This window comes from Anastrepha ludens, chromosome 4 (assembly GCF_028408465.1).
Source record: "Anastrepha ludens isolate Willacy chromosome 4, idAnaLude1.1, whole genome shotgun sequence".
Classification (NCBI taxonomy): domain Eukaryota; kingdom Metazoa; phylum Arthropoda; class Insecta; order Diptera; family Tephritidae; genus Anastrepha; species Anastrepha ludens.
This window is the reverse complement of record NC_071500.1, coordinates 110,215,762-110,236,548: the sequence shown is the minus strand read 5'-3', so window position 1 is coordinate 110,236,548 and position 20,787 is coordinate 110,215,762.

Sequence of the window (20,787 nt, the reverse complement as noted above, 5' to 3'; positions counted from 1 at the left end):
TGCCTCTCCGCATATTGCGGCAGTGCTCGCGCAGTGCTCGGCTCAATCGCATCAATTGAAGCTGATACCGATCCCCAGCGATGGTTTCGCTTGGTTTCAACAGTTCATAATAAATAACATAAACTTGGTCCCGCCAAATACTTAGCATAACCTTCGCAGCGTGAATATTTGGCCGGGGCGACGACTTACAAGCATTACCGGGCAGTCCCCGTGACTTTCTTTTCTTTGGATTGCTGTAATGAATTCATTTTTAATCACCCGTCACGATGCGATGAAGAAAATCCTTCCTTTTTTGCCGCTGGAGCAATTGTTCACAGGCCAAAAACAACATCGCTTGGTCTTAACTCATAAGGAATCCAAGTCTCCTGTTTCTGAATCATTCCCATAGTATACAATCGCTTGAAAATGGATTGGCGGGTAACTCAAAATACTGAAGCAAACTCTTCTTGCGTTTCACACGGATTTACATTCCTCCAATTCAGCGTTTTCGAAGGTTTTTGGCCTTCCTACACGCGGACGGTCGTCAACATTAAAATCACCGTCTTTGAAGCGACGGAACCAAACTCGGCACATTTTTACACTTAAAGTAGCATCTCCATAAACTTTTTGTAGCTCTCGATGCGCTTCAGCCACCGTCTTTTTCGAATGACGATTATTCGGCACAAAATCAGACATTTTCGAAAACCAAAAGTATACAATACCAAAACAAAATCACTAATGTGTCGAAGCAGTTTGTTTACTATATGTCTAAGCTTGGTTTATGCTGTTTAGGTTATGTTAGTATCGACAAGCACACACTGTTGGCGGCATCTATTCAGAAACAGCGGGAATTTAGTTGCGCACCTAATAAAAAAAGTATCGTCGATACTTAAACAATTAAATTTTATCTTAAGTAAAATTTTGTTCGAAAATGTTCGATAATGTTTCGATAACTTTCTATATTTTTTGTCGGCTGCTTTCGGAAAGTACTAAAAAATGCCTGTTGAAACAATTCTTTTTTCTTAGCCCTAAAATTATAAAAAAAGACTTGAAAAAAATGTATTGTCTAGCAATCACCATCTAAAAGTTCATTGCCGCTATCAACTTAGTGATTAATTGGTTGTCCGGCACATGCGAGCAAGAAAGCTATAATTGTTCAGTTCGGCTGTCGACTCAGCTGATTTGGCTGCAGGGTAAATCTCGGCACGGAAAATGCTGCAGTGATCAGCGAGCTCATATGGTTAGAGAAGCTCGAGCACCGAATAAAATACTGAAGCTCCGCATTCTTCAGTTTGAAAAGGTCATTTTATTTTAAAGACTTTTGTCTAAAAAATAAGGGAAGTAGAATATTCTCAGTACCAGTGGAAAGGAGTCAAAGAAAAGGGTCTACTCAGTCTTATAAGAACTCAAGTTAGTTGAAGCACTCACTGCTGTTTTATATAGAAAACTAATTAATTGATACAATTATATACTAATTAATTTTTAAATGCTGTTTATTTATAAAAGAAGTCTTAAAAATCCATATTTGTTATTCAGTAGTCTATTTGGGAGCTCCATTTTTCCAACAAAATCGCCTAATTCGTAGATTGGAGTAGTACTCTGCCATTTTGACCTAATTTTTCTTAAAGCCTAAAAATCACAAGTTGTGTTGAACATTTTAATTAAAGCTCAGCTATCAACTATCGATTGCTCAATGTAAACAGCTGGTATGAGAATAGTAAAAGAAAATATTCAAAGTGCCCAAAAAAAAAAAAATAGCAATATTTTATGTAATTTGAGCAACATTCTAAGCGCCTACTGGGCCTTGTTTTTTGGCTTTAATGTTAACACAGCAATTTTTTTAGGCTTTAAGAAGGAAATATGTTAAGCAAACAATTTATAAAAGCAACATGGCCATATTTTTTTTCAACAGAACGACAAGTAATGCGATAAATGAGCAAAGAAAAATATCAGAAACCAAACAGTAGAGGCAAACATCTATTCGAATACCGAGGAAATGAGGAAGAGCGAAAGCTTTTCAAAAAAAAAAAAAAAAAAATCATCGTCGCCAGTGGCATCTTCGCTGACCCGCAGAGCCCCATCTATCTACACACACACAAATCCACAAATAGTATTCACATTTTTTCTCTTGTCTCTCTCTCTTTTGCTCGTCCCTTCTTTGTATGCCCTCCTTCAACGCGCGCATTGCTAAAGCAAGATTTATGCAAATCGGAAGCAAACATTAATCAAACTTTTTTACACGCTCACTGAATCGCTTTCCCCTTTCCTTCATTCACTCACTTTTCTCTACCGGCAGATGGGCAAGACTATTTCTTAATATTTCAAATGGTTCTAAATGCTGACGCTTAAAGGCCAGTGAAATGTTTTCTGCTTTTGTTGTTGTTTCTCTTAGCGTCGGAGATTCGCAACGTAGTTTAACAGGCTTGTCCCAATTTTAATTTTTTTTCGCAACCTTTATGAAAACATTTTTCGCCAAAGTTTGAAGCAAAAATGAATCGAAAGTGAAGTTGGTTTAGATCTCAGTTTTTGATTTTTTTTTTGGCGCCAAGCTGGGCAACTAGTGAGGTGTGGCTATGAAATGGATCATCCCTAAGCTGATGCTCTCATTTCGTACAGCTTCATAAATTAGCGCATCACATACGTCAAACGGTGGAATTTTCCAAGCTGTCAGGCAGTCACCACGAGTATCTATGGAAATATGTACCTACTTGTGTTTGACTCGAAGGCCAAACGAATGGCTAATGTACATATGTGAGAGTGTTGGCGTCATTCTTTCCGCTCTCAGGGGGCAGCAGCTCAATTTCATCGCTTGCATGTCATTTATTTGTGTTGTCAGAAATGACAGACAACTCGAAGAGGTTTGTTTTATGGTACTGCTCCGGATGCAGACCTGTGACAGATAAGTGGAGGTGGCAGTGTAATGGCGCGTGTGGGAGAAGCAGAGAGAATGAGTGGGATAGGATTTCGAAATTAAAGCGAGGCTTTTGTAAGATTTGATAAAATAAATAAAAACGGTAAATATTGTAATACAATATATATTTCTTTCTTATGTTTCCTTATGTTTTCTTATACTTTCTTATGTTTTTCTTTTGTATTTTTTATATTTTTTCTTATGTTTCCTTATGTTTTCTAATGTTTCTTATGTATTTTTTTTATATTTTGCTTATGATTCCTTGTATTTTTTATTTTCTCTTATGTTTCCTTATGGTTTCTATGTTTTTCTCATGTTTTCTTACGTATTTTTGTTAATATTTGATCTAATGTTTTCTTAAGTTTCCTTACGTTTTGCTATGTCCCTGTGTTTTTCTCATGTATTTGTTTTAATATTTTTTCCTATGTTTCCTTATGTTTTCTTATGTTCCTTATGTATTTTTTTATATTTTGCTTATGATTCCTTGTGTTTTTTATTTTCTCTTATGTTTCCTTATGTTTTCTATGTTTTTCTTATGTTTTCTTACGTATTTTTGTTAATATTTGATCTAATGTTTTCTTAAGTTTCCTTACGTTTTGCTATGTCCTTATGTTTTTCTCATGTATTTGTTTTTATATTTTTTCCTATGTTTCCTTATGTTTTTCTTATGACCTTTTTTCTTTTACTCTAAGCGCTTAAGAAATGTAATACAATTTGAAGCAATTTGAATTTACAAAACTTGCCTCATAATTTCTAAATATTTCAATAGAAAATACAATCAAGTAAAAATTCAGATATCTGAATGAAACTCACACTAACATAAATGGGAGAAGAACCTCGGCCAACCACCAAAGAGAGGGTGTAAGTGCCTATTGTATAAGGTGGCGCAAAATTAATCACCCTATCGGAAGATTTATAATTTCTACAAATAACGTCATACGTCAATCATATTTAACACTTGTGAACTACACAGCCGCACCATACAACTAGATAAGAAATGGAGCGCCAAAGGTCAAAATAAAGACTTCCATCACTCAAAATCATTTTTTATTTGTAAAAAAGTTATTAAAACAAAAAAAAAGTATGATTAATTTTGTGCCACCACATTAGAGCATAATATTTCTTTTCAATTTATTTTAAACTTTATTTTTGCAATTATTTTTTAGCATTAATGTTTTTTTTACGATAAATAAATAAATTCAAATTTTGTTACACAATTTTATGATTTTTTTTATTATTGCATTTTTTATAATTAATTAATATAATAACTGTCACCAAATTGTTATTCGTTTATGAGCAATAAAAGTCAAATGTTGTAGCGCTTCTATTTCATTGAATACTCCTCAGCAACCGCTCCTTAAGTTATCCGCACCAGCTTTCCGTTTACACAAAAATCTTCAAAACTCATTAATGGCTACTCCTTCGACTGCCAACTGCACAAGCACCTACTCTCGCTGTTCCTACATCGCATCTCCACTGCCATTACCCCATAGCCCATAGCACTCCTAACTTTTCTCCTCCGCTTCCTTTGCATTTCGCTTACTTGGTTTATCTAAAATTTTCTATGACGCTTTCATATTTCTTAGTATTTGCAAATTGTGTTGTTGTTGCTTTTTCTTTCCCAATTCCTGTAGATTTGGTTTTTGTATTTATTGCTATTACTTTCTGTATTTATGTTGATTTTAACTTTTCCATTGAAGTTTACTGCTTTTAGCTTACCTACATGTGTGCGTATGTATGTATGTATGTATGAGTGTACAGAGGAGCTGGCTTGTTTGCTTTTGTTGGGCAATCGTCCTTTATAAAGTAAACAAAGGATTATGTGAAAAGTGTTTATTGAGTAATAAATTGTAATTTTATTGATATTAATTGCATTGACGAAAATTTTCTAATCAGTTTTCATGCAAGCTTTTGGATTATTTAATAATATCTTTATTGTGAGAAAAAGTAAATGGATAAATTAAAGTTTGTTTTGAAATTGGAATTATTTTTAAAGATTGATTAGAAACTGAGTAAGAGTGCTTTAATCTGAATTATTTTTCGCTTCTTTGATCAATAAAATGGATATTTCCTGTTGGTTTCATTCTATACGTAGGTGATAATAAGTAGTGGCTATCGCAATAAACAAAGAAAGAAAAAGGGATCTATTGCAATACAAGCGCCTAGATTTTCTGAGCTTCCTGTCATCTACTCTAGTGTATCCTTTGAATTTCATTAAATCTTTTAAATCAATGTTAACTAAGGAATTTAATTTAGCTAGAAAGGATAATTTCAGATATCGAAGTCTGTTTTTACATAGCGTAAGAATGAGGTGAAGCGATGACAGTGAGAGAGGAGTTGATAAATCTTGCTCCTCTTCAACTTTCTATCCGCTTCTGCAGCATGTCTAATAAGCCTGTCCTCAAATGCATTGTGAGAACTCTGCCGATAGTAGAGGGTTTTCGGAGAGAAAATAACTCGTAATATTCCCCAAAAGTGCATACAGCCGTGCTTTGCTTCCATTTTGCCCACTCTCGCATACATATGTAGTTGAAAATCTTTTAAACATCAAGTTGGAAGTGGTTTATGAAACTCTGGTGTTTTCCACTACAAGGGGAGTATGCGTGGTCGCAACTTTCCCTCAAAATTCATTTCCCATGCAGTTCCTCTTCTTTTTTTCTCCAGTTCTACTCCATTTGATTTTTGGTTGTCAAAAAGTGAATTTTATAAATTTTAGTTCATTTATTTTATTTTTTAATTCATTTATTTAACTATCTGTAGTAATTTAAGCTCATATTAGTTCTAAGTGATCTGGAAAAACTATAATTATGTTTTAGACTTTAAAGTGAAATGAATTCTGAATTCTACTTGCAAAGATCAGCGACAAGTTTGTATTTGATTCTGAAGGAAAGCTCGTTTTGAAAAGTTGGGGCTTAAGGGGTAACACCACTGTAGAAATTTCAAAAAATTGATTTTTTTTTATAAGCTTAAAAAATTCTTTGAACCTTTTAAAATACAGAACAAAAAGTTTTATACGTTACCGAAGTTTATTTCATAAATATTTTAAGCTTTCAACCAAGCGCTAGTGACTGCTACCTAACAACTTCGCCAAATTTCCAAACTTTAAACGCGTTTTTCTCAAAACACGTTTTCTGAAATTGGCACGCAGCATAACTCAAACAATTTTAAATATTTTTAATCAGGGTTTTCACTACGTCTGTATAATAACCTTCTTAAGAGAAGAGCGTAGGGGATTTTCGATAGATTAATTGAAACGATTGTTATAATTATTTAAGTGCCGTTTTTTTAGTCCAAAATAGAGTTTTTTCCTTCAAATGCTTGCTAATTCCACAAACATAAATATTTTTTAAATCCCCTACGTGTTTCTCTAGTTATTCTTATCTAGATTAAGAAAAAAATGTTTCTTTGTTCCAGATTAAAATTTGCACCCTCTGTGCTGCGTGCCGCGGAGCTCCTTCAAGAGAAACCGTATTACAAAAATGTCTCCAATGCCGCCATTTTGTAAAATTTTTCGATCAAACTCTGTAGTTTTGTATTTTAGTATATAAGTAATAGCTTCCCCAAACAGAGTGATTGTTTTCCTTTTTCTTCTATACAAAAAAATTCTTTAAAAATCGTGTTTATTTTACGCGTGTACAGTGGTGTTACCCCTTAAGTTCGTTAGTCTTGAACATCATAAAGCCTTCAATTGGACCAAATTCTATTCAATGGAAAATCAAAAATAAAATAAATCATCGGAAATTAGTTAAAGTTTTTCTGGGTCGGTAAATCTTCGTAAGTTTCAAGTGTATTAAGGAAGTATTCCCAAAATGTGGGTTCATAAAATGTATTTCATTTCCGTTAATATATTTGACATTGGGTCCTAGGAATGCCATAAAAAGAACAAGTTTTCTGAGCCGTTCAAATTAAATAAATATTAAGCTCATCTAGAGAGATCAGGAACATTACTTAGAACTTTTCTCAGCTAATCTTCCTCGCTAGCTCCATGGCTCATGCCCTTCTCTTTTAAATCGCTTCCGAGCACATTACTGAATCTTAACAAACGAAATCTTTGGTACTAACGCAACTCTATTCATTGAATCACTTATCTTTGGTAGGCGGAGTTGGCCACAAAATCAAGTCAAATTTCTCTTCAAAGTATCCGATAAAATGCTGCTATTTTTTGTGATAATGTGGTGGGAACTCGTTTGTGATATTGAAGTTTTCTTGGGTAATAAACTAAGTCATCGTCACCTGGTAGATCAGTGGCCGAATTCGAAAGGGCGCCTTATAGTCATCTCTGACAATAATATTGGTAAAATTATGCTCTGAACGCCCTTTTAAAAGCATATTAGTTCTAAATATTATTTTAAATTTTGCCTGGAATTTATTGTTCGGGGTGCTCCATCTACAATTCGATTTACTAAGCTTTTCAAACGCATATAAACCGGCTTCCGGCCTCCTTTGATTTTCATATTAAAAACTCCACTTACACCTTCCACAGGCGGCCGCCGTAGCCGAATGGGTTGGTGCGTGATTACCATTCGGAATTCACAGAGAGGTCGTTGGCTCGAATCTCGGTGAAAGCAAAATTAATGAAAACATTTTTCTAATAGCGGTCGCCCCTCGGTAGGCAATGGCAAACCTCCGAGTGTATTTCTGCCACGAAAAAGCTCCTCATAAAAAAATATATATCCGCCGTTCGGAGTCGGCTTGAAATTGTAGGTCCCTCCATTTGTGGAACAACATAAAGGCGCACACCACAAATATGAGGAGGAGCTCGGCCAAACACCTAGCAGAAGTGTACGCGCCAATTATTTATTTATTTATTTTACACCTTCCACAGCATAACTTCCAAATTACTTATTGCTGTAAATAAATTACTGAAATGTCAGCAGCAGCAGGACCAAACATTTTAACGTATTTTCCACGCAATTCCAATGCGCCGATGCAGCGTTCGCACGCCAAAGAGAGGTAGGTGTGCCTGCACCTACCAATTGAGGTAAAAGAAGTAACAAAAGGTGACAGCCAAGCTGCCTCATTTGTGTTGCTCAAGCGAATTTGGTTGTTTAAAACTAACAAATATAGTGCAAAGTACATTTTCAAAGTTTCAAAGTGTAGTAGAAAGTGGCGAAAGATTAAATGAAATGTTGTAGAAAAGTTGTAAATGAAACGAATGTTGCCGGTAAATGAAAATGGGCTTAAAATGACAAGTAAAGAAACGAAAAGAAAACCAAAATAAAGAACAAAATTGATAAGTGCAATGTAAACAAGTAGCAAAAGGAGATATTACAAGCCTATAGACGGATTGTTGGATTTGGTAAAGCGCGCCATGAATTTAACCTGAAATGAAGCTAAGAGACTCGTGCGAAACAATTCGAATGGAATGAATTTGCAGTGGTCCTTTGTTCCTCCCGGAAATCTTAGCGGTGAAAAAGGGTGAAGAGGATTTATAATATTGGTAAGATAAAGAGCATTTTTTGTGAGCCATATTTATGCTTGATTATGCTTCAAAAAACGTTGTTGACAGGGTTGTGTTTGGTGAAGACACCTCAATGTTACAGCGTAATAAAATAAAAGTAAATGCAGAGAAAAGACGATAAATTCAGTTAAAACAGTTACATTGTTTAGTGCTAATTATTTCCAAAGAAAATACGTTGCGTGGAGAAATAGCAAAAAATTAAGAAACATAATTATTTCCACCTTACCATGGAAACGAAACCGAAAAGGGGTTGACATATATATTATATATGATTTCGTATGGTTCCGCGAAGAAGCAAAGAGCCACAAAAGGGACTTAAAGGCAAAGGGAGGCTTGATATTAAATAATTTATTCAAAAATTGCTGCTAGTTTTTAGTGAAAAGGATCAGATGTTCAAAGTAAATTTATTTTAAAATTTGGTAATGAAATTTTTTGAAATAAAAACCTCAATGTCCATTTCATTGAACACCAGTAATAGCGTAAATTCAGCTTTAGATGAAAGTGGCAGGTTGAGCATGTATGCCGAGGAAAATTGCTCAGAAATCCATGCATTAAATCAAATTACAAATGGAAATGGAAACAAATATTGGTGCTGTGTTAAGTGGACAGAGAAGAAGTCAAGTTCACAGCTGGCCTTTTGAGGTCAAGTAGGGGCAAACTGGAAAGTAGCAAAGCAAAGAAAATGTGTATTGGCAAAAGCTTAAAATTTTTTAAGAATAAAACTAAAAAATCGCAGGGTACAAAAATTAAAAAAAAAATGCTATCAAAAATTTGAAATATAATTCAAAATTGCAATTGTGGCACGAACACAAATTTAATTGAACCATTAAACCAACACTTCGTATACACAGAACTCAATATACAAAAGACGTTACATGTACAAAAAAAAAAAAAAATGAAAGAATAAAACTTACAATGGCTGCAGTTCAATGGAATCGCAGTTCGATATATCCTAATGGGATATAAATGGCTAAGTGAAGACTTAATGCGGCAAACATGCAATGTATTGTTGCATACCAATTAGATGGACAATCGAAACAATAGTGCATTAACACAAAAGTTAACAACAACAATTACTCACTGAAAGAAAAAAACTACGTTTTATACAAGTGACAGAAGCACGCGGACAGGTGGTGTATGTGGAATGCCCCAGAAATGCAACATTTTTTCACTACTCATCGAAAGCTGCCAATTTGTTAAGCGTCATTCATGTGAATGCAATGTTGCATGCAACAATTCTGTCGTTTTTTGCATGTTAAGCCAAATTCACGCAAAATACGCGGCATATCAGAAGTGGCATGAACATGCAACAGTGTTGCAGTGTCAGAAAGAAATTAATTTGCAAAGAAAAGAGAAAATATTATCAGAAAACAAATATTTTTACAAAAAAAACGCAGAAAAAACGAAATTGCGCTGAAATTCTACAAAAGTGTTGTTGGCATATTGATGACGGGGAATGAGTTATGGTACACAGCTTTTGGTTATATTTCTGCTGCAGACTCTGAAGATATTCAAAATATTAAGGCTAATGAAAAAGTGAATGAAGAAACCAGGCTTGCCATGGAAAGCGCTGGAAGCGAGACTGATTTCACTATGTAAGTAGTGCCTAGTTTTAAAAAAATGGTGAGTCATTGGTGAATCATTCTTTTATTCACAACCCTGCTGCATCTGTCTTTATCTAAGGCTACCTACCTTCTTTCACCGTCGCACGTTTAGCTTTTCAAGATCAAATTGCACGTTCTCGCCTTGGGCATTCTAACCACATTTCCGAGCCATCTTATCCTATGAGATTTTATAAATTCTATCACAGTTTCGTTTCTTGCTGAGCTGGAACTTTCACGATTATATCGAATTCGATAGGTATCGTCTTGCAGTCTTACAAGTCCACATATTTTTCGCAATATTTTTTCTTTCAAATACGATATTTTTCTTTCATTACGCAACCATAGGCAATCACGGGGCGGATCAAGGTTTTGTATATCCTTTACTTTTGGTCGGAAGATATAATTTAGACTTAAGCCGCATTAAATTAGAAACGTGTGTCTTATTTCCTGCTTAAACTTTATCATTTATTGGCAATGATGTATTCTTATTGGCTGATATTTTGATACCCAAATAGGTAAGTTCTTGTACACACTCGAATGCATAATCTCCGATCTGCAGGTCATCATGACTTAAACCGGAATTGGCATAATGACCTGCCCGAGACTATATAAAAAGAACCCAAATAATTTGTAAATAAATATGTACTCAAAGTACCTACAGAAGGCATTACTTTCTAAACAGAGTTTTGCAAAAATACTGCAACAAATGCTGCTCCCAAGATAAAGTAGCCCACTTTTCATGTCAAAACGACGCTTTAGTGCTACTTGACGAGTGCCAACTGGCACTTCAACCATTTCACTTACCTTTTTTTCATGCTGATATTCGGAGATAAAAGTATCTTGCTTCCAAATGTGGCTTTCAGATGTAACATAAGTAGATCTATCAGCAATTGACAAGAGAGCCAGAGGTCTTGAAACACATTGGGCCTGAGCCATGACTGACCATGAAAAAATAAATAGTATAAGGAAGATCCCTGAAGTAAAAAGGTAAAATTAAGAAACGCAACCTCACACCAAGCTGTGGAGCTACGGCAGTCGATTCCCTCACTGGAAGGGTATAATCAAAAGAGATGTAAGCATCTCATTGACCTCCCTAGTGGCAAACTGCGAATGATTATTGGTAATTCGCGGTTTCTCAAGCGAATTCGAACTAATTTCAGTAAATTGAAGAACTCTTACGTAATGCCTATCGAATGAGACGCCTTTGAACTGTGTTCGCTGTCAAGGTAAAACATTGCAAAAAAGAAAACCCGAACTTGAGAGACACTGTGCACCCGTATATATCTATAAATGAGTAAAAAAACAAATTGCTGCCAGCTAAAGAAAATCATTGTCAACGCAATCTCTCTTGCACAGCAAAGGCAAAGCTACTTTTATAGCCGTAATAGTTAAAAAAAAAACTAAATTTTTAATTCACAAAAACTTTCTTAAATACTCGTCCTTTATTCGTCAAACAAGCAAACAAAAACCGTGCTTGGCACTGAAATTGCATTTTACCAACAGTGCAGCAAAAAGAGCCCCATACAATGCAATCCCTAAAAATAGCGAAGGGAAAGAGAGAAAGGAGAAATAATATAAACAACTATAGAATAGTTTAAGTGTTAACTTTTACAAAAGCCACTAGCTTTTATTTATATTATTTACGGCATTTTTTATTTCATTTTTAGTTGGTTATATGCCACACAAATAGCATCACCCATTAGCGTTGTCATATCAGTGTGGTGCACACACTTGCGCGCATTCTCGTCCCGTCATTCGTTTGTGCCACAAATATTGTATAGAATGAAAGAATGTTGCCAACTACTTTGTGTTCATGTTTTTATTCTATTATACTTCTGTGGCATCTCGCAACTCCTTGCTTTGTTGATTACGAAAGTTTACTTGCTTGTGGAATGCGTATACATCTGTTTGTGTGTGTAGATAGTGGCAGCGAAATATTTGTGGTGTGTTCACTTCGTGTACATTACGCGAGTTACATATTACGGAATACCCTACACCTTGTGAAGATCAGGCCTAAGCAAAGTGGATCTGACACTAATCTTTTTCATGAGTAAATATCAGTCTGCCGATTAAGCTGAGTAGAGCTCGCTCTCTATACCGTCGGCAATCCAGGAACGTCGCCTTGAACTAGAGCATTGAAGATAGTCCTAAAACCGCGACTAAAACCATCGTCATTAGATACGTCTAGAAGGGAGAATTTCTCTGGTAACATTCACCATTAAAAGGCACTAGAATTCTACTATCATCAGCTACCGCTAGATTCTGATTCTTCATGTCATCTGCAAAGTAGCCAGTAAAAACGCTGTTTAGACCTGTAGGGCCTCAGATTTTGGCAAATTAAAACTCTGCACGACCTTCTGGTGCGAATAGGAGTTTTCCGTAAGGACGAACGAGAAGAGCAAGAAGTAGCAGTTTAAGGACCTGTATACAACCAGTTTCTACTGCTATCTTCACCATTAGCTCAAAGCTAAGACATACAGAAAAAGAAAAAGAAAAATAAAAAGAGAGAACTCTCATTACCATTGCAGCGTCTGTCAGACAAAATTGACAGCAATAAGAGAAAGCAGAAGTACTACTAACTTCTATAGTCTATTGGAACTTCTTCAGAGGTAGTAGATGAATGTAAGAAGTTCTGGAGCGAGCTGTTTACGAGGTGAGTATGGAGTACAGAACTCAGAAACATCTTCGTAGATGAGTTGACAAGGAAAGGGGAAATATTTGTAATAAATAAACTCTCCACAACGAGGGCGCTCCTACGAATATGTATTATCAAATAAACTTCAGATTCGATGGAATCCTAGTGAGTGATGAATGGCCACGGAGTATGTATGACAGGGCAGTTCTAGTCAAGAATCAACTGAAACGGATACAAATCTTGACTGCATCTCCCTTATTTCACAATCTCATTATCACATGAAGTGAATGAGCCTTTTCCAAATGACTTTAGTGGTGACAAGTGTCGACCATTATCTCTCATCTCTCATTATCGGGCATTTGACATTTATAATTTTTCATTCAGAAAATTCAGTAACTTTTTCAGAGAGTAAAAAGGGTACGAAACTCAAAGTACGCTTACATCGCGACATGCATCTCTTAGATAAACCTGCCTATACCGTAATGTAACTTTGGAACTATGGTAAATAAGCGTACGGACAAAATTACGATCTTCTCCGACATTTCTGAAGATAATTGCAATTAGTGTGACACATTTTTCATCCAAAGAGTTAGTATACTTTCTTCTTCGATTTTATAAATTTTCTTTTTTTGCCCTGTATAATCTTTCAGTTTTTATTATCTTTCCTGTACACCACCAAAAAAATGTTGCGCAATTGAGTGGCTTTTGTGTATGCACGAGTGCTTAAAGTGTTTATTTACTCTCCGGATTTTTTTTATTATACCCCTGCAGGGAAATTCTGAGTGGGTGCAAAAATTAACTGCTTCAGATTTCTCCAATTGCGAACCACTTTGCTGCTCATGTTGCTAGTAGCGCCATCTTGGTAAGAAATTTAACCGGAACAAAGCTGAAAAGCTATTGTCCTTCTCGCGTAGCGGATTCTGACCCAGTAAGGAGCCGGTTCAACTCGGGTAGGTGGATTCGTTGCATTTGTTTGGGATGTAATAATGGAAGGTCTTTCATAGTATATCAATTTTAGTAAAATAAAAATTATTAAATTTCTGAATTGGAATACAATCACGTAATTCAGCATAGATAAAATATATAAAAATAAAATCTTACACATAATTCTTTTTAATGTCTCTGAAATTGATCTTAGGGTGCTGAAATTGGTCTCTTGTAGACCGCAGTAGTGGAAAAATGTTTGCTCTTGGTTTGCTCTAATATAAAGTGTCAAATTCAAAACTAATTCTGAACTATTGAAGAATGGAAGAAGCTGAGTGTACTAATAACGGGTGATTTTTTAGCTATTATCTTTTTAAACAGTTGGTTTAAACAGTTGACGCACGTTTCGAGTTTTATTTCACTGGCAAACATCTTCAGTTTGGTCTATAATTTAACTATGAATCGTCTTACAAATGATCAACGCTTGCAAATCATTGAGTTTTATTATAAAAATGCGTGTTCTGTTAAGAAAGTTTAAGATCCACTTTTTTATCGAAAAATTGTGTTTAGCGACGAAGCTCATTTTTGGATCAATGTTTACGTAAATGAGCAGAATTGTCGATTTTGGAGCGAAGGTCAGCCAGAAGTATTGCAAGAGCTACCAATGTATCCAGAAAAGGTCACAGTTTTGTGCGGTTTATGGGCTGGAGGTATCATTGGACCGTACTTCTTCAAAGATGCTCCGAATCGTAACGTAACTGTGCATGGTGAGCGCTACCGTGAAATGATATCCAACATTTTTTTGCCCAAAATTCAAGAGCTTGATTTGCTTGACATGTGGTTTCAGCAATACGGTGCCACATGCCACACAGCACGCGTAACAATGGACTTGTTGAGAGGCGAGTTCGGTGAACATTTTATTTCACGTTCTGGACCTGTCGATTATCGGGACGCCTTTAGATTATTTTTTTTTTTTTTTATGTTAAAGCTCAGGCAAGCCTGCTTCAATTAACGCATTGGAAGACAGCATTAAAGCATTTATATGTGAGATACCGGCTGAAACATTGGGTATGCCAAAATTGGACTAAACGGAGGGACCATTTGAAGCGCAGTCGCGGTCAACATTTGCATGAAATAATCTTCAAACATTAAATTATATGGACTGTACTATCGATTTAAATAAAAATTTCATGAATTTTTTTGAATTTTACGCAAGTTTTTACCCTTAGTTTCCTTCTGTCAAATTTGTTACTACTATCGAAAAGTGCGCATAATGGGCATTCCATGACATTGACATCGCCATGCAAACTTCACCCAACTCTATTCTTATTTTATGAGATGAAGGCGAAACACGAACTAGCCATAGCTCTAAATTCACTAGAAGCGAACCAGTTGTGTACTAGAGTTCTCCCCTACACGAAACACAAGCGCGCTGTTCCTTTTTTTCTCGCATGTGCGCATTCCAGAGTTTGCACTAGTATGTGTGCACTTTTGTGAGTACTTCTGCATTCAGTTGCGTGTTGTTGCCTAGCACTGAAAGCAGTTTTAAGTATTTCTTAAATTAAATTAAATTTTCATTTGAGCCATTTTTGTTCGGTGGATGAGTTCAAATATGTGATAAAAGTGTTTGCAAAACTGAATGTGTAAAGCGGATATGTATGTGTATGTGTAAGTAAATGTTACTATATGAGAGTAAGTAGTGAAAACTACATACATACATACATTCGTGCTGAGTTAATGTAGTTAAAAATGCTTTTGTGCATAAGAATTCATATCTTGCGGTGCAGAATTGTTTTAGTATATGGAAATAGAGGGGAGCTACTCTTATTTTTTAACCACAAGCCATCACTTTTGTACTCGAGTGCGAACATTGAACAATGGCGGAGAATTCTATGTATAGGATCTCGAAAGTAGTCTTTTTTAAACTTTTTTGCTTTACCAAAATGCGCAACTTTAGAAGCTTTCAGCGACTGTCTCTTTTTTCTTGTTTTTTGGAAATTGTAAGCAACTCGCAATTGCAGCAACTTAGACTTTGCCCGCTGTACTTCGGCCAAGTTTATTTTCTTATAAAGCAAACAACATTAACCCCAGATTGGCACTTCGGACCAAGCGCTCCTCCTGAACTATCCAAAAGTTTTGAAGCTCAACTATGATAGCCGACTATGGGTATCATCCAGCCGCAGTACGAGCAACTAATCAGAGCGTAGGTTGAAAATTTACATTTCATATGGAATAGAGTCTGACTATTTTCTAGCCAAACTTATAATGGACACAACGAACTCGATTCTTCTATACAGATGCGAAATATGGCAGATTTGCTAAGGGTGAAATGCTGGTGAAAATCTTTACAATCTATGCAACGCGCCTGCGCTCCCAGAGTGGTTTCTTCATACAGAACAGTATCAGAAGCAGCGGTTTTAGTTATCAGTGGAACCATCCATATGAGTCTTCTAGCACAAGAGTGCAAACGGAGATGGGAGGCCAAAAACTCAGGAATTTCAGGAACATGCTTCTCCAACATTAGATTTCAAGTGCTCAGACTTTGGCAAACAAGATAGAACTCCGAAAAATACAATAGATGGACAGCTATTTGAAACAGTGAGTAGACAGAGAACACAATGATGTTAATTATTACCTCACACTGTTTTCGTCCGGAGACGGGTTCTATCGCAAGTATTTGTGACGAAAGGGAAAATTGAACCTGACAAATTGCATTTATGGAGCACGATGATGCCGAGCACACTTTCATCATATGAAAAAGTGGAACACAGAGAGAACAGCTATACATCAAACTACGAGTATTGGTGTACATACACCTAAAGAAATAATCGAAAAAAATGATGATAGGCTAAGAAAACTGGAATGCCGTCGTAAATTTCATAGTGGATATTATCCGTAAAAAAGAGGCGTACAATGCAAACATTAAGCATACGCTTTTGAAAACAGACAACCTGGACGCAGGGGGAGTAAGTGAATGTGTCCTTCTTAGGACGCCGTCTTGGATCTCTACATCGAAGCAATGCGGAAGCAGTCCCGGGGTTGAGCGAAAAATCCAAGAATAGAAGAGGGATGATTTTAGTGGAATTACAACACACGTAGGGACGGTTACTAGATGGTGCGAAGGCATTTTCAACCCAACCTCACCGCCAAAAAAAAGTAGTAGTAGTGCTAGTAGTAGTAGTGGGAATAGTAATGGTAGTATTGGTAGTGGAAAAAGTGCTAATAGCGGATGATGCAGAAGCAATAGTGGGCGCAGTTATCATAAAGGTTGAAGTAATAGTTGTAGGAATACTAGAAGAAAGTTGTGGTAATAGTGGCATAAAGTAGTAGTAGTATTAGTTGAAATAATAGCAGAAAAAGCAGTAGTAACGTTAGTAAACAAAGCAGTAGTAGAAAAAGTAGTAGTAGTAGTAATAGAAAAGTAAATAAAGTAAAGAAAAATAAGTAGTGACACTAGTAGGCAAAGTCGTAGCAGAAACAGTAGGAGAAAACGAAGTAGAAAAAGTATTATTGATATAAAATATAATAGGAGCATTCCACTGTTACGTACAGACAAGTTCAACTAATTTTACGGTTTATATTACATATAGCACTTAATTGTTTTATCAGATATTTACTTTTTTTCTCTAATTTAATGGCGCAAAAGTAACCTTGCGATGTTTTTTGGCTGTAATTAAAAAAAAAATTAAAAACTTTGATTCTTCTTGTGGATTATTTTTATTTGGTCTTTTAATTATTTTACATCAAGTCGAGAATATGATGTAAAATGTAAATGGCCGCCGCCACAGTTGATTGCCATTTGAGCCCTTTTTATGGCATTTTCCATCACTTTGGCCAAAACTTCCGGCGATAGGTCCTCACATTCTTGACGGATATTGTCTTTAAGAGCTGCAAGAGTCTGAGGTTTGTTGACATAAGCCCGCGACTTCAAAAAGTCCCACAAAAAGAAGTCTGGAGCGGTCAAATCAGGCGATCTTGCTGGCCAGTGCAAATCGCCAAAACGGGAGATTAGGCGCCCGGGAAATTCATCCTTCAGCATATCGGTTGTGGCACGTGCAGTGTGTGCCGTTGCACCGTCCTGTTGGAACCACATGTTTTCCAATCCCAATTCATCAATTTGCGGCAAAAAGAACTCGTTGATCATTGCTCTGTAGCGCTCACCATTCACAGTAACCGTTTGGCCCGCGACGTCTTCGAAGAAAAAAGGTCCGATGACTGCTCCAGCGAAGACAGCACACCATACAGTGACTTTGAGCGGGTGTAATGGCTCTTCGTGGGTTGCACGTGGATTTTCAGTGCCCCAGAAGCGTAAATTTTGCTTATTTACGTTCCCGCTAAGATGGAAATGGGCCTCATCACTCATGATTATTTTTGATGAAAAATCATCTTCCCCTTGGTGGTGATTAAGGATGGCTTGAGCGTATATTAGACGCGATTGGCGGTCAGCAGCTAACTGCTGATGCACCGTCTGGACTTTGTACGGAAACATCTTCAAATCTTGTACCAAAATTCGCTGTAAAGACCGTCAACTGATACCCATTTGCGTGGCACGTCGTCTGGTCGATGTCGACGGCGCTTCCATGACATCCTCGGCTACAGCAGCAATATTCTCTGCAGAACGGCTACTCCGGGGTCTGCCACGCCTGGCAGCATCTCGTGTTATGCCAGTCTCTTCGAGGCGAGCGGCTAAACGTCGCAGTGTTTCACCTGCACTCCACAACTTTCTCCTCAGTTTTAATAAAATGGAAGTTGGAAACACCAGTTATCGCTTTGGCATTGTCCCACGGCGATGCACTTTAAATCCTTTCATAAATTTCAGAGAATGGCACATAAATCACACGGGTTTTTGTGACTAATTGAGAAGCTAAATCAGAAAAGTCCTTGGCTGATTGGACAACAACATGTTCATTTTGGCTCATAATTTTCTCTCTTACCAGTCTTTTGATATTTCCGCCACGATGTAGCAAAATATTTCCAATAAAAGAGCCTTTTGTACTTTTCACTCAACATTGATGTTAGTTTAACCATATAACGGTTTTTAAATTCCGATGAAGGGCCGTCACTCCAAATAATTTCCGCTGAAAGTAAGTGTTCATTTTCTTTAAGCATCAAATCAAACAACTTATTGATGAAAACAAAAACTGTATTCTTGTCTTTCGAATTTGCATCTGAGCATATAGGATATGTTTGGCAATTGCCTTTGTAAAAACTTGCAGCAGTAAATAAAAGAACACTTGTTCGTGACCAGAGTGCGCTTTGAACTTCATTCTGGTATTCACAGCCAAAAGACATCGTAAAATCAACTTAAAGGATTCGCACGTTTTCATTGCGTTGGTCTTTTTGAAATTCACCGGCTTGAACTCGTTTTAAATTAACACGCTTCATCATAATATGGATAGAATCAATAAATTTTTCTTTAAGTTCACCTGAACTTGTTTCGTGGTTTGGTGATTCATCCAAAATCCAACTAGCGCTTCCGCACCGTTTTGTTGCCACATCTTCGTTACCAAATTGTTTAACAGTTATTTACAGCAGGACTATATCCAGTCTGTGCGGTTTAGGAACCTTATTAGGTTGTTGACGTCTAAGCCAGACAGCTGCTCGAGACTCTCGAACAGCGGTTTGCCCAGGGTTAACATTCTGTCCTTCCATAGGGCAGGGCATTCACAGAGAAAATGGAAGATTGTTTCTTTTTTCTCCGGTTGTTTACAACTATGACAGTATGTGTTGTGAGGGATGCCCATTTTGGCGGCTTGTTCTCCGATAGACCAGAGGCCAGTTATGACTGCCGTAAGTCTACAGGTGTCCCGTCGTTTCATGTTTATTAATGTCGACGATTGCTTGAGGTTGTAGGTGGGCCATAACGTCTCTCCATCTACAATCTGCAATTCGAAGGTATTTTAGGGAAATTGCATTCTTGACCGTACCTAGTGGAGTGAATACTAGTACTGCAAGAGCGCTATTCATGGCAGATTCCCCTCTTGCCAGTTCATCAGCTTTTTCGTTACCTTCTATGTTCCGGTGTCCCGGGACCCAAATTAAGGTTACTCTATTGTTTTCACTCAAATTGGTGAGGCTATTCCTACTTTGCTCCACCACTTTAGAGGTTGTTATAGTCGCGTCCAGCGCCTGGATTGCAGCTTGGCTATCCGAAAGAATATCGGTATTGCCCTTAAAAGAGAAATCTGCGATTAGTAACCTACAGGCTTCCCCAATTGCTAGTCCTTCCGCTTGGAAGACGCTACTGGTATTAGGGAGACGCACAGATTTTTCAATTCCAAGTCTCTGAGAATATATACCAGCTCCGACACCACAATCCATTTTACTGCCATCTGTATAGACCGTGGTATCGAAGTTGTTTAGAGAGAATCCCTTATTCCATTCTTTTTTAGATGGAAAGAGTGTGGCAAAATTCCTATTGAACGCTACCATCGGGACGATGTAGTCAGTCCTCACCGAGGTAAACTGAGTTTGTCGCAATAATAGACAAGCGTGACCATAAGTTTTTTCTTTGCAGCGACCCGCTTCATTTAACCTAAATGCACTCATGGTAGCCGTCTTCTTTATATGTAGGTCTATTGGAATAACGTGTGTCAGTTAGTTGTTAACAGAAAAATTCAATTTGTATAGACGACTTGTTTTACAATTTTTAATAGAAAAAGGAATTAAGCGTCACGTATGGGACATCGAAACTTACCTTTCCGTTATGATTAATTTCTTATCAAAAAAACACTTAACCAAAAAAATGAGTACGCAGTTAAATACAGCGGACCATACACTATAACTAAGAACAGAAATCTAGTTTGTATCTGGTAAACAATAGCGGCAGCGACCTCGCAAAAAGTTGTGTAAAGACTAATGAAAAAATCCGACTTGTTGTTACTCTCAATAAATAACGGTATTTACAAAAAACGAGACATACTCACTACAACTTTTGTAAATTATTTTAGATGAGAACATAATCTCACTAAGTACGTGCAATAATATTATATATAAAAAATGCATATTTGTAAAACAGTTCAGAGTTACACTTTTTCATGGAATGCTCCAATAGCAGTAGTACTAGTAGAGTAATATATTATATAAAAATACAAAATTTAATAGTAGTAGTGAAAGAGTAGTATAAAGCGATTAATGCAACCGTGAATGGTCACCGTTCGGTAGTTTTTCTTGATAATCCCCCCTACACTTTCTTGGGCAACCATCTTACTCTAGTCTGCCTAATTAGTACAATATGATTTTCTGCTTTCTTTTCCAAAAACCTTTGCATTTT